The sequence below is a fragment of the Enhydra lutris genome, unplaced genomic scaffold, assembly GCF_002288905.1.
Source record: "Enhydra lutris kenyoni isolate GAN:26980312 unplaced genomic scaffold, ASM228890v2 scaffoldscaffold47, whole genome shotgun sequence".
In the NCBI taxonomy this organism is placed as follows: Eukaryota; Metazoa; Chordata; class Mammalia; order Carnivora; family Mustelidae; genus Enhydra; species Enhydra lutris.
The window spans coordinates 1,040,001-1,053,538 of NW_019154131.1; the positions used below are offsets into that span (position 1 = coordinate 1,040,001).

At 50.4% G+C, this 13,538-nt stretch overlaps 1 long non-coding RNA gene across 4 annotated transcripts in view; it reads left to right on the forward strand.

Annotated features, from left to right (window-relative positions):
- The window catches only part of LOC111156565, a 59,150-nt gene extending 45,964 nt beyond the window's left edge, over positions 1 to 13,186 (forward strand). For 2 of the 4 annotated variants that reach the window (XR_002641219.1, XR_002641220.1), the window contains exons 3-6: positions 4,252 to 8,843; positions 10,778 to 10,854; positions 11,240 to 11,316; positions 12,506 to 13,186. This is a non-coding gene — a long non-coding RNA (uncharacterized LOC111156565). Of the gene's footprint in view, positions 1 to 916; positions 8,844 to 10,777; positions 10,855 to 11,239; positions 11,317 to 12,505 lie in introns of those variants that run through there. The other 2 variants (XR_002641221.1, XR_002641218.1) reach the window with 2 other exon arrangements.
- The last annotated feature ends 352 nt before the right edge of the window (positions 13,187 to 13,538 follow it).

Below are 13,538 nucleotides of genomic sequence, written 5' to 3' on the forward strand. Positions count from 1 at the left end.
AACACTGCCTGTGATCCATGAGAACATCAATTGGAGGGTTAATTCAGAATCTTAGAAAACAAGGTGATTGATGTAAGTTCATGAAAACATTAATCTATCGATGTATGTAGATCACAAGGATGAATGGCAACAAGATTCAACAAACACATGGTTTGTGATCTACCTCTCATGTGTCCTTAATTCTACTAATACTGTCCTCATAAATTGGAAAGGATTTGCAAATTAATTACATGCTTAGAAATATTTCTAGTTATTTATTTGAGAGCGAGAGAGCTAGAGAGGGAGCAAGAACAGTCAGGGTCAGGCAGCGGGGAAGAGGGAGAGGAAGCGGGCTTCACATTGAGAAGGGTGCCCAATGCAGGGATTGATTCCCCAGGATCCAGGGATCCTGACCTCAGCCGGGGGCAGATGTTTACCCAACTGTGCCACCCAGAGGCTTGCAAATTAATTTCATCTTTTACAAAGGTGCTCTTCTGGAAGAACTGTCAGTACCAGGGCAGGAAAACCTCTACAGTTCAACATCGGGCAGTGAGGGCTTCCTCCCCGTATATGAAAACTTGGGAGCCAAGTGGTTTTCTCCACCACCAAGAACAGCTACATATCTCTGGGCCTGAGATGGTGTAAGACCACTGCAGATGTGTAAAAACTCCCTGATTCGGAAGGTTTTAGGACAGAAGGGGGTTCTTATGCTCCCTTGAATGAAGACAAATCATGCCCAGGAATGCCTGCATGGCTCTTTCAGTTAAGGGACCAACTCTTGTTTTTGGCTCAGGTTATGTTGTCAGGGTAATGGGATTGAGCCCCATGTCATGCTATGCAAGGCATGTGGAACCTGCTTAAGGGTCTCTCTCATCCTCTGCAACTCCCACTCCCCCACCAAAAAAAAGGAGATAAAGAGAGAGAGACAGAGAGAGAGAGAGAGAACGTGCACAGAAGTCCACTCAAACATCCATTTGTATAGATGCCCGATATACTTTGCTTTAGATGAATGGCCTAATAAACAAGTGTGGGCAAAAGTTGATCATAGAGAGAATGTCCATTTATAAGGTCAGCCTGCAATAACTCAGGATTCTTCTACCAGAGGCAACCTGGAGTGCAGACGTTTTGTGTGGGGTGGGGACTTGCAGTACCTTCTCCGTATGTGCCACTAAGTAATTTTCCCCAAGCAGCAAACTCTAGATATTCTGGTTAAGGGTACATCTCCAATTTTATCAATAAGAAGAGGATATCTTTCCCTCCGGAAAAAAGACAGAAGCCAGCAAATGAAGACACCCAAGTCAAGGCCTGAACCTCAACCCAGGCGGGATGTTCAGAACCAAGACAACTTACCACTGTGATGCACATCCACCAGGGAGATGAAAGGGGCCACACGCCTGTACGTGTTGCACTGGAATCTGCTCTGAAGAGACAGAGACCAGACACTTTGGATTCTGCCCATGAGGCCACGTCCCCTGAGCCTTGAAGCACCACCTGTAAAAACAAGGAGAGCATTTAGTTGAGGTCTCAGGACCCACACTCGTGGAGACACAGAGTTACCCATAACGGAAAGTATGTCCCTCCATCTCAGCAGGGAGTTCAGGCTCAAGGAGGCCAAAACCATAGAGCCCCGCAATTTGTGAAAGATTTAGCATTGCTGCTGGCAGACCTTCACCTAATACATGCTTGGCAATTTGGCTGCCAGAAGTTCCATGATGTCCAGACCTGACCCAAGCAGGAGGATGTGGGCAAGGAGGTGGCCGGGAGGTCAATCACCATTTGCAACTAGTGACAAGAATCTCAGTAAAGTCCCTTCTGCTCCCAGAACCCAAACAGAAGATCTGCAGAAACCCTATTTCAACTGCATTTTTCATGACCGTCCTAGGGAGGCTTACTTCTCCTTGATTCGTCTTTCACTTTTGACATGTGTTCTCATTCATCTACCTGTAACTTCAATGATAGGGAACTCCTGGAGGAGATGTGCTTACACTCTACCTCTTTGATGTCTTTTCTACTCACGTTAGTGACCCTCTTAGTCTTGCTTCCTTTCTTCTTTCATAACTCTCTATTCAAAAGCATCTTAGCAGTCATTAAATATTTTTCTTAATTTTTGGCTTATATGTGATTCAAAGGATGAGTACACAATTTTTTAAAAGTGTACAAGGATACCTTGAGATGAGTAACACAGTAAAGTAGTATCACACTCTTAAATGGAATTTTGGGAGATTCGACCGGCAAAAAGCATTACTACATATTGAGTGGAAACTAAGCTATGCCACCTGCAAAATCTCTATTTGGCTGAAAGGGGCCTCTCGCCTTTCCTCGCTAAGACATGCCTCTCATGGACCCTGGAACTCAAAATAAAAAAGAAAAAAAAAACAACAACTACCTTCCACTTCCACAACACCCTTCCACCTCAGGGTCGTGGCTATGGCAGACCTCACACTGTGTGCTTTTTACCCTGATAAACACCAACCCTCCAATAAAGCACAGAGCATAGAGCCAAGCTTCAGCACCCTGGCCACCTGGCTGGCTGACGTGGCTGCCTGGGCCTGCCTGGGCCTGCCTGCCTCCCTCCCTGGCTCCAGTCCTTTCCTATAGCATCTGCCTGGGCCCTGTGATTCTGGCTCTGCCCCAGGTGCCCTGTGCCCTGGGTGCAGGCCGTCAAAAGGCAGTTGAGGAGCCTTAGACTCCAGCTGACCGGCCCTGTGCTCGGCTCAACCCAACCACCGTGGTGACCAACGTGGGCCCAGGTGCCAGATTGGACTGCAACCCCCGCTTTCCTGCTCAAACACAGGGGGATCCTCTGAAGCAAGGCACATTGGCCCCAAATAACCTGCCGCTGAGCCCCCACACCACCAGCCTGAATAACCCCTGGGGACAGAAGCCCAAGACGCCTAAACAACTTACCCACCAGGCAGTGCATTTCACTCGTCCTCACTTTTTGCAAAGGTTGTCTGATGGTTCCAGAAAAATCCGGCTAAGTTATGGCCTGGGTGCTGTTGGTAGGTTTAGAACCCTTAACCTACCCAGGTTTTGAAAGGTCACCTGACCCATTTCTGAGGGCTGGCCCAGTGACCACGCCCACATCTGCCAGCCTGGGACTCTGCCTGCAGAGGGAATTCCCATCTTTGCTGATCAGAGACATGACCCTCTAACTGCCCCAACTGACCTGAGTAGGAGCCCCAGCAAAGGAGGGGAGAAGGGACAGGGCCCTCGGGTCATAGATGAGCCCACATGGCACTCAATGAGACAGGACATCCCTCTGGGAGCATCCAAAGAAGGGGAAGTTCTGACAACAAACTCAGGGGCTTCATCTTATCGCAAAGGGGTATAAACAATGAGCCACGTGGCTTTCTCAGACCTGAGAAGGGGCTGTGACCAACAGGTCAGGCTGACATGGATGCTGGGTTGCTGTGGCCCTACCTGGCACTGTGGGCCACTTAACACAAACTTTTAGGCAGAGGCCAAGGTCCGCACATGCCTGGATTCCCGATAAGGAAGTGCCTTTCTCTGGGAACAGGTCCTGGGAAGCAGGAGGATGCCTCCAGGTGTGAAATAATCTCTCATGTCTGAGTGCAAGACTGGAAGCATCTCTCTGCCCATTGGGTTTGCCCCGCACTCTACAGATCTACTCTTTCCAAGCAGTGACCTTGAACCCACAGTCTTCCCTTCCTGCGGTGCCCCAGAACCATACTCTTTGACAGAGGCATGCTACTAGGCCCCTGAGAGAGGCAGGCCAGGACTCGCAGAGGGCAGGGCCATGAGGAGCATACCGGTATCACTCACAAACACCTCCATGGCACGTTAGATGGTCTCAGGCCAATGCTTTTGGAGGCCTTCAGGATGACCGCAAAGTGCCAGTATTTCTTCACACCTACAGGTGGAGGGAGACAGGGAAAAGGGGGTCCAGAACCACCTCCCTCTCTTGCAACCACACTGAGGTTCTGCGGGGAAAGCCCTAGGCATCCCCAGAGGGTCTGTGTGGAGCGGCATCCTCCTCCTTCCCTGAACAGGGACTATCATCCACCCAGCACAACAGCAGACCCACCCAGTCCCTCTGCGCTCAGAGTCAAAGGGACAGCAGGCTCTCTTCCAGGTGAAGAGCAGAGGTGCCAGAACACAAAGTCATGGGTCTTGCCATTCCTCCAGAATCTCTGTGAGAACAGATGGGGAAACACCCCAGCATCTGAGGAAGAAATGCACTGTTTGGACTCTTGAGTATTTTAATTTTATCATTTTCCAATGAATTCTACCTTGCGTTTCTCCTTGCAGTACTACTGAAAATGTCAAAAATTTTCCTCCAAGAATACAAGTCAGCCATCAGATCTACGGAGAAATGAGACCCTAAGTACCATCTAGATAAGAAGTCCTCAAATCTTCTTCTTAGTGGGATGCAGTCTGAAGACTCAGCTAGCTTGGATGATCCAGGAACGAGGAAACTGCCACCTTCCATGGGCAGAAGAGACCAGAAGCAGGTTGCCAGCTACCCAGACAATGAAAAGGGATGGTAGGAAAACACACTTGGATCATTGGTGTCTTCCTGTTAGAAAGATGGCAGAAAAGACATGGATGAGAATTCTAAAGGAAGATTTTTGCTGGATGGACAGGCGGGTGAACGTTCCACAAGAACAACAGAGGAAGACGCCAATTTTTCACCAGGGTGGTATGTTGGCCTTTATTTGTGGGAAACACGAAAGTCTTCTGGCTTTTTAAATCAAGGTCATATACAAAAATCTCAGCATGCACAACTGACAGGGTAGGGAGAAGTTTGAGGGAGAATCTGTTACCAAATGCTACCTAATCCCAAAGATATTGTAGGGGGGGGCGGGGACAATCACAGCAGGATCACCTACCATCTGTAGGGCAGTGAGCTTTTGTATGGATAGCAGCTATTCATCCTTGCCACCTATTTTGTTCAGTGGGAACCGGAACGTGGAACCTGAAGGAAGACTGGGCACATTTGTGCCGGACTCATTTTGCTCTCTTCATACTTTGGGGCTCACGGGCCTCTAGCACACTTCCCCATCTGGTTTTCTCCCATCCCCCAGGGAACAAAAAAGCCACACAAACAGGACAAAGCATGATTTGATGCTTATTCTGTTTTCTTTTCTGAAATCATGGGTGACCCTGCTGGTAGGGGATGGCGGTAAGTATTCTATACTCTAGAGTCACTTACTTGTTTGCAACAACCTGGAAAAGGGGAAAGGTGGGGCTTCCTCACAGGCTTTCATGATGAGAACCACTCTGATTACAGGTCCTGCAGGATTGAGAATAAAGGTCATAGTAACAGAAAAGCATTTTCTGGGGAAAGACCCGTGGCCTCATGGCCCTGTCCCCAGAAACTACTCCGCTGCCCTTAGGTGGTGCAGCTTTGAGTGCAGGGAGTAGGTGTGCCTTAGAGATGGACCATTTCACAGCTACTCCATGACCTGTAGCTCCAGTATGAGGCAGAGTTTCTATTCACGTCCCTGCTCCTCTTCAGGAGCTTTCTTCCTCCATCCAGGAAGGGCCAACTGCAGCTCAGTCCAGACTGATTAGCTCCCCACCTCCACACACTTGTCAACACATGCACACCAAGAAACGCTCCATGAGCAATTCCTGAAGAGCCCCGTGGGTGTCCCGACACTCTCTGTGTGTATCTACCTAGATCCCCTGGCTAGCCTTTGCAATGGCCTTGATGTGAACAGCACAGAGGGAGAGGCCCCATTTTTCACCAAGGTGGTAATTTAGCCTTTCTTCATGTGAGGTACAGCATCATTTGTTTCTCTTATACTCGAAATCAGATCCAAACACCTCAGCACGTACAATGTACTTGGTGGACAGATCATTGAGGGAGAGTCTGTTACCCATGGATACCCGATTCCAAAGACTCTGCAGGAAACAGCAGGTTCGGTTACAGTCCACAGGGTAGTGAGCTTTTTCCCGGGTACTACTTACACCGCCTTACAACCTGTTTTGTCCAATGGACCCAGGGCATGCAACCTCTAAGTAGATTCCATATCAGTGCCCATGACCCTGCCCATCACCAAGAGAACAAAAGAGCTGTGCATGCAGGATGAGGCATGACTTGATGTTCATCATGTTTTCTTTTCTGAAATCGCAGGTGGCCCTGCTGGAAAGGGAGAGTGGTAAGTCTGCTGTACTCTAGAGTCACGCATTGGTTTCGAGCAACCTGGACAAGGGCAAGGTGGGGGTTCCCTGCAGGCTCCATCTTGAGAGCCACCCAGAATCCAGATCCTGCTGCAATGGGACTAAGAGTCATGTTCCAGACCACCACCCAAGGCCTCATGAACCTGTCCCCAGAAGCTACCATACTATTCTTAGGTGCTGTAGGATTGGGTGCTGGGCAGGAGCTGTGTTTACATGGGAATCCATGTGCTGTGATTCTCAGGGTTGGTGTGTGTCAGGTGTGTGAATGGGATGTTCTTATACCTATCTGTTCCCTTCAACATGGTGATTAATGGTGTCCACTTTCTCAGGAAAGTTTCCAATCACCGTCATGTCATTAACGTCCATGTATGTGAAAACTTTTCAACACCTACAATTTCAACAGGTGTTCTTTCCTTGCAAATACACATCAATTACCCTAGAAAAAAAATCCCGTCGCTAACTAGGAAGGGGGAAACTGTGCCCCAAAGACAAGTTTGCCTTGTCCAATCCCTGTTACTGAGTCAGTGTCCATGGGTCTCTCACATCATGGTACGCTGCGGGCATGAATGGTCACAGTACCTCCCTCTTGCCACTTCACTCACATATGTCTCTGCATCAGAGGCCCCATGATGCATCTTCCCAAACTCTTTGGAAGCACTGAGTGCTGGGACAGACTCCTTCCTTCTGCAAGCAGCTTCTGCGGCAGCCTCGTGCAAAGGCACATTCAGGGAGGATCCTGACAAAGGAGCAGTAGCCAGGAATAGATGGGGCCAATTCACTCCGTGTTTCTCTGTGGAGATCTACCATTTCCCTGAAGATACTGTGTCTAAGATTTAAACTTCTTCCCATGGGAAATCACACACCCACCACTGGTGCTAGCTGGGGCTCTCTGAGGAGGGCACAAAAGGTGTCCTATCATAGGGGAAATGAGGTCTTCCTCAGGGACTGAGCATTACTCTGGGGACCTGGGCCCCCTCCATGCAGGAATGAAGGGTGCTCTGGGCATTGCAAAGTGGCGAAAGAGAACCTCAAACCTCAACAGGTGTGACAGGAAAATCATCACACATTTCCCTGGCCATCTGTCCATGCAAGAGGGGCTTGTTTTATTTGGTAGGTTTGTGCCAATAGAGAAGTTAAGGGAGTTCAGTGCCTAGGAATGGAAACAGAGCCAAATTAGGGTTGCAGGGTTCTTTTGCATCAAACAAGAATTTCTCTCATGAGAAACATGTATTTGAACAGAATCTGATTTTCCGACATCTCTTTTCCTCACTTGCATGTGTGAGATCCATGGGAGTACCTTTCATTGCTCTCTGACGACACTCAACAGGCTTTTCCAGGGCAGTTGCACCATTCTGCATTCCACTAACTGCAAAGAAGTCTCAAATTTTCTGCATCCTTCCAACATGGGTTTTGGGCTTGAATTCCTGGTTTGGTCCTCACTACCCTAACAGACAATGCCACAGCTCAGCGTCCTTTGGATTTACATTGCCCTCATGATGCCTTATGTTGTGCATCTTTTTATATTTCTGTTTGGCCAGCCATTCATTCCCTTTGCAGCACAGTCTATTCAAGTCTTTTTCTCGATTATTTCATTTGGTGAAATCCCGTTCTTTTTTGGTTTTGTTTTGCATTCTTTTGTTTGTTGTTTTTCCTTTTTGTCAGTGAACACACCTTTTCTGAAATAAGGATTGCAAGGGGTGTCTCGAATATGTGGGCTGCCTTTTCATTCTGTTCACTGTTTCAGAAGAGGATGCTTTTTCTAGTCAGTCCTCTTGTCAAGCATTGTGATTCCAATATGAGCACATTTATTTGTGCATTTCTATTTCGCTCCCACATGCTCCTGTCTATTTTTATGCCAGCACCATCCTGTTGGCTCAGGGGAGTGATCCAAGGTATTGGAAGATCAGCTTCTAGGGACCCACCACCTACTCCTTCATACTCAGAAACATTTTGGCTCCTTGTGTTCCTTTGAGGTTCCATATCTATTCTAGCAGTTTCTCTGTTTTGAGAATATTACATTGTGCTTTTGGTCAGTGCTGCACTGCATCTGTTCACCATTTGTTCTAGGAACTGGGGGTTCACCTTAATCTCTTAGTGTCCAAAGGCCTCCAACAGTGCCAAGTCGGTGTGCATGAGCCTGGGAATGTCTTACCTATCGAGGGCCCTGTCAGGCAAGCCACTAATGCCCGAGAAATATGTGGGAGAGCAGGGCTTGTCTCTCGCTCCTGGCTGGCTCTAGTGCTGAGCTAACCAGGAGTCTGTCTACAATTCACTTTACACAGTTATTTATTATCTCAATGGACTATACAAAAATCATCAAGGAAAAGAAAACGTCCAGTTGCTCCCTCCCACTAGCCAGACATCAAGAGTCCCATAACAACTAGAGTTTTAGATGGTTGCATTGGGAGGGGACAGCAGTCATGGGCATGCAGAACTGACACTGAGGTGGCTGCTGCAGCATCCTGGTCTCATTAGAAAGGATGAAACTCCAATTTCTGTCTCCTCGAAGGGCTCTGGCTCCACCAGCCCCATGAACATCTGACACCAGTGCAAAAGGGTCAGGCAGATGCTGCATGGTACATAGACATCTCAACGGAACCGGGATGAATGGGTGCGGCAGTCTCTTTCGTAACAGCATTGCTTCTATTTTGGTTCCTATAGATTGTATGTAGAGAGCGTCCAGGACTCCAGCAATGAGGACGAAGTCTCTTCAGGTAGGGAAAGGCACAGAGGAAGGGAACAGTGGGACAGGGCTCCTGGGAACATGGGGTTGCCCTTGCCGCTCTGGAAAATGAAGAAGGTGGGTAACAATGCACCAAGGAAAGGGATGCATTGGAAAAAGGCATGGTTTGCTCATTTCATAGTTTCTGAATGAAAAGAACAGACATTGTGTCCACAGGCCTTTAGGGTAGGCTGGGTTTGTCATCACCACTCTACTCCTTGGGTGGCTATTTTTTTTTAAAGATTTTATTTATTTATTTGACAGAGAGAGATCACAAGCAGGCAGAGAGGCAGGCAGAGAGAGAGGAAGGGATGCAGGCTTCCTGCTGAGCAGAGAGTCCGATATAGGACTCTATCTCAGGACCCTGAGATCATGACCTGAGCCAAAAGCAGCAGCTTAACCCACTGAGCCACCCAGGTGCCCTTGGGTGGCTATTTTAAGGATCTTTCTAATCAAACCTGCTCTGGCCTCCCTTTGCCACTGCCACATGTCAAAGCTTGGTCTCTCTGCTCGTGGCCTCTTGGGAATGGTGCACAAGAGATTCTGGATCTTTCTTGGCATGGGCCCAGACCTGGTCATGGTCATGACTTGGTGGACCCAACCATCCTCTCCTGTGCAAGAGAACGAGGACACTAAGTTCTGGTGTGAGCCAGGAGGTGGAATACAGGTAAACTCTCTCCATGATAACGTCCACTACCAAACTTTCCTGGTTCTGTTCAAGCTGCTGTACATTCAGGGGGACTCCCAGAGCTGGAGAAGGTAAAGCGAGCTTCCCCTGGGTTCACTACACAGGCTCCCATGTCCCTTAGCTTCTGCCAGCCTTCACACCCCAACCGAGTCTGACCTGTGGATGTGCTCACAAGAGAAGGATGCCCCCATGTACCTGCCCTGGAGATGCCATGCTGCAGGCCAGGGTCCTCCAGGCCTGTGTGAAGTGGCTGCTGGACCTGCTTCACACACTTGCTGTCTCAGGTCCACTCTACCTCTCATCAGCTGTTGTTGAGGCATAGCACAGAGTTTCTTGGGAGCAGGGCCAGGGAGTCACTTCTCCTCTCACAAACCCACCTCTCCAGCACGCAGCTCTGGCCATGCCCCCCACTCCCCAGTCATGCCCAAACTGCAAACATTCTTCAGGCCTCTCCAGGGCCTTACACACACCCCTGCCCCGTCCATTCCCTGCAAGCCTCAGCAGGAGCACTGGCAGGAATCCTGTGTTTCAGTGACCATACTGTTGGACATTTTCCAGGGCTGCCCTGAACAGCTGAAGGCACCGGGAGAATTTCTTGTGCTCCCATCTCCATTCAACCTCTGTAATACTTATGGAAATAGAGGGCATTGTATGAGCCTGAAACATGTCCCTGGAAAGGTCATCTCAGTGACTGGGCAGACATGGGCTGTGGGGAGGTGGTTGGCCATCTCTCCCTGCAGTTCCCTAGCAATCCCAGACCCATGAGAGCTGCTCCCAGCACAGAGAGAACAGGGGGTTGATTCCGTGGGAGCCAGGATATCTCCTCTCTTTCCTTGGTTTCCCCACCTTGGACAACAATAAGACTGGTGGAGCCTGGCAGGGGGAAGGACATGGAGCATCTCTAGGGGAGGAGGAGGAGGAAGGGGAGGAGGGAGGTACAGGAACAAGGACGGAGGAAGGCAAAGTCCTGCAAAGGCTGTCTTAAACAGTGACAGCCTCCAGGAGGTAAAGGATCACACAGATGGGCTTCCGGGTCTTGGAGAGAATTAGAGGTGGGAAGAGCAGGTGGGCAACCAGAGACCCATCTGTACTCTGCGGAGATCAAGCGACCAAGGCCAGGGAGAACTCAGAGCTGGGGACCCACCCCACTGAGGGCAGAGCCCATCATCCCCAGAGCCGCAGGCCAGAGGTTGTCAGCTCCACTGACTCCCCTTTGTCCTCTCTCACGGCCACCCTAGCATCCTCGCTGCTCTCTGACCTGGAGGAGGATTCCATGGAAGACGACGATTTCAACAGAAGGAGACACACTGCGCCTGTAATTCATTTCCAACTCCATCCCTTGGGCTTCCTCTCTCATATATCCATAAGCCCCTCCTCCAAGCTATTCCCATTTCCCTGCTTTGACGACGCCCACCCTGGAGGCCCTAGTCTCAGGCAGGCACTAAGGCTTTTCATCTGAACTGCTGCATGAAATCCCTGAGCAGCCCTCCTCACCCCTTTCTTAGCATCACACTGACCCCTCACCACTGAGTCTGGGAAGCAGCCCTGGACAGCAGAGAAGGGAGTACGACTGGGATTTGGCAGGGCACAACTCACCCTGCTGGAGGAGCTCAGGAAGGGAGGATTGGCCTGGGTGTCCCCACTTGGTTCTCTGCTGCCTGGGAGTCTGTGCTTATGCCCTATTCTGCTCTTGCTCTCAGCTCTCAAGAAGCTTTCCTTCTGTGGACTTGACAGAAACAACAAGGGAAGCAGAAGAAGAGAAGGACTTGGGAATGGGGTGAGTTGGGCAGGAAAAGAGGCAGGCAAACATGGACACATGCTCTCCCTTGTTGCCCTTTGTTGTGGTCACGTAGGGAAACCACACAACACCCGGGGTGCTGCCCTAGCCTCTGACAACAAAGAGGAAATGGAGGGAAGGCCACAGTCCCTGTAGGCAGTAGGAAGCCCTGAGAACATCCCACGGGGAACCTCCACCTGATCCGTGCAACTCCCTGTGGTGGTTGGGCTCTATCGTCCAGGAGCTGCTGAACTTGGAGGGAGGGCAGTGGCTGACTAGGTAGCCCATGCACTGTGTTCTTCTGGAAAAGAGTCCCATGCCCCATTGAGCCCCTCATCTGCACAACCCAAGCCTTGCCCTCCCACCCTGCAAAATTCAGCAGATGGCTTCCTCCCAAACAACACTCGTCGGGAAGAGACAGTGGTGGGGTGGCCTCATCTCCGACTTCAGGCACCTGAGAAATGAGCAAACAAGACAGGCCCCTGGGCTTATATGAGCAGGACAGCTCACCCCTCCCAGCGCTGCATCCCTGAGGGCACCAAGTAGGCCCGGTTTCCAGCTGAGTCAAGTACTCTGGCCACTCCCATAGGACCTGACCAAAACCTCCAGTCCCCTGAGCCTCCAAGATGCCTCGTGGGAGGTAGCAGGTCCCCTCATGGCACCATTTCGCTATGTGAGTTTGATATTCTAGACACTCTCCTCAATCCCTCAATCTACAGGGAAGACCCACCAGGGAAAGGCCGCCCTGCCTGTTCCCACCTCGCCCACCACCTGCTCACAGCATGGGAACTTTGCAAACTCCCTTCCCATGGGAGTCAGGAACATGCCATCTCTGCCACACCACCTGCAATACTTGTGTGGCCATAGGCTCCCCCCACAGAGGAGGGCATGTCGAGGGCTCTCAGAGAGGCTGGGGAAGGGACAGTCTGCAGGAGAGGACCCAGCAGTCATGGAGGCGGATGGTCCAGGAAGGGGCCTGAGTGACCCTGGGAGTGTAGCCTTCATTTAGCCCCAGTGGGCCCATGGGAAACTTCCCTTTCTTCATGTCACACATGGGTCCTGAAAGGAAACCTCTTATCTCAAGACCTCAGAAGACACGTCCCACAAAACCCCACAGGCTTCTGGTAAGACCTGTCCCAGGCCACAGACCACTCATTATCTCATACCACTCCACCTGTTGTCTCCACAGCTGCACCACAGGACAGTCTGCTCACGACACTGAGGCACCAGAGTCTCCAGAGGCGCTCAGACAAAGGGAGCCAGGAGGGCCCTGGGGCCCCACTTGCAGTGTCGATTTGGGCCTGGAGGAAGACTCAGCATGAAAACACAAGGAAACATGCCTGCAGGAATGGCTCTCTTGCACCTGACCTCCACAAGCCAAACAGAGAAGACTTCTGTGCAGCCCACCAGAAGATGACACTGGAACCCGAGGAAGAGACAAGAGGACTCTCTGAGTCAGCCAACACACCCAGAATTGGCTGACCAGGCCTTGCTGATGACTGACACTTGGAGCAGGAAGCAATGATCTGGGCCTACAACAGTCCATTGTCTGGTGAGAATGGGCCCTCCTGGGACTGGGGGGCACAGCAGCCTTCTGGTCTTTTCCCCTGTCTGCTTCAGGGGATGCTACTCCTCCTGCTGTCCCTCCAGTCCCCAGCAACCATGCAGAGCATGACAGATGCAGGAAGAAGCAGGACTGCCAGGGCCCCTTGACCACCCTGGAATCGACTTGAGGGACAGCAGCCACCCCACCTGTATTCCCCTAGGGTGCCACCCCTGAATCGCCCCTGTCTCTTCCATGTACAGGTCCATGACCAATGCTTGGATCAATGTTAGGGCCAATTTAATGTTAAAACCTGTTTAACTATTAGGGCCTGCTTAGCCAGAGCGACTCCATATTACCTGGGTAACCATATTGTTGTTTACATCTAAAGACTTCATTCCGGGAATAAATGCCCCAGTAGTTCCTGGTATTTGTTCTGGGTATCGATTCTGGGAGTAAACGCCTTAACAATAGAAGCCATGTACCTTGGGTCTATGGTTATGCCCTATAAAACCAGCCTGTGAGATCGGGACGGGGTCACCCTCTTGGGAGGTGGCCCTGACCAGTCAGTCTGGTTTCTGATGCCTGGCATAAAAATAAAGCTTTGCCTTACTTTCAATTTTTGTCAGCCTCGCCCCTTTGATAACGGCCCCAACATTCTGGGGGCTGGTCCGTGATC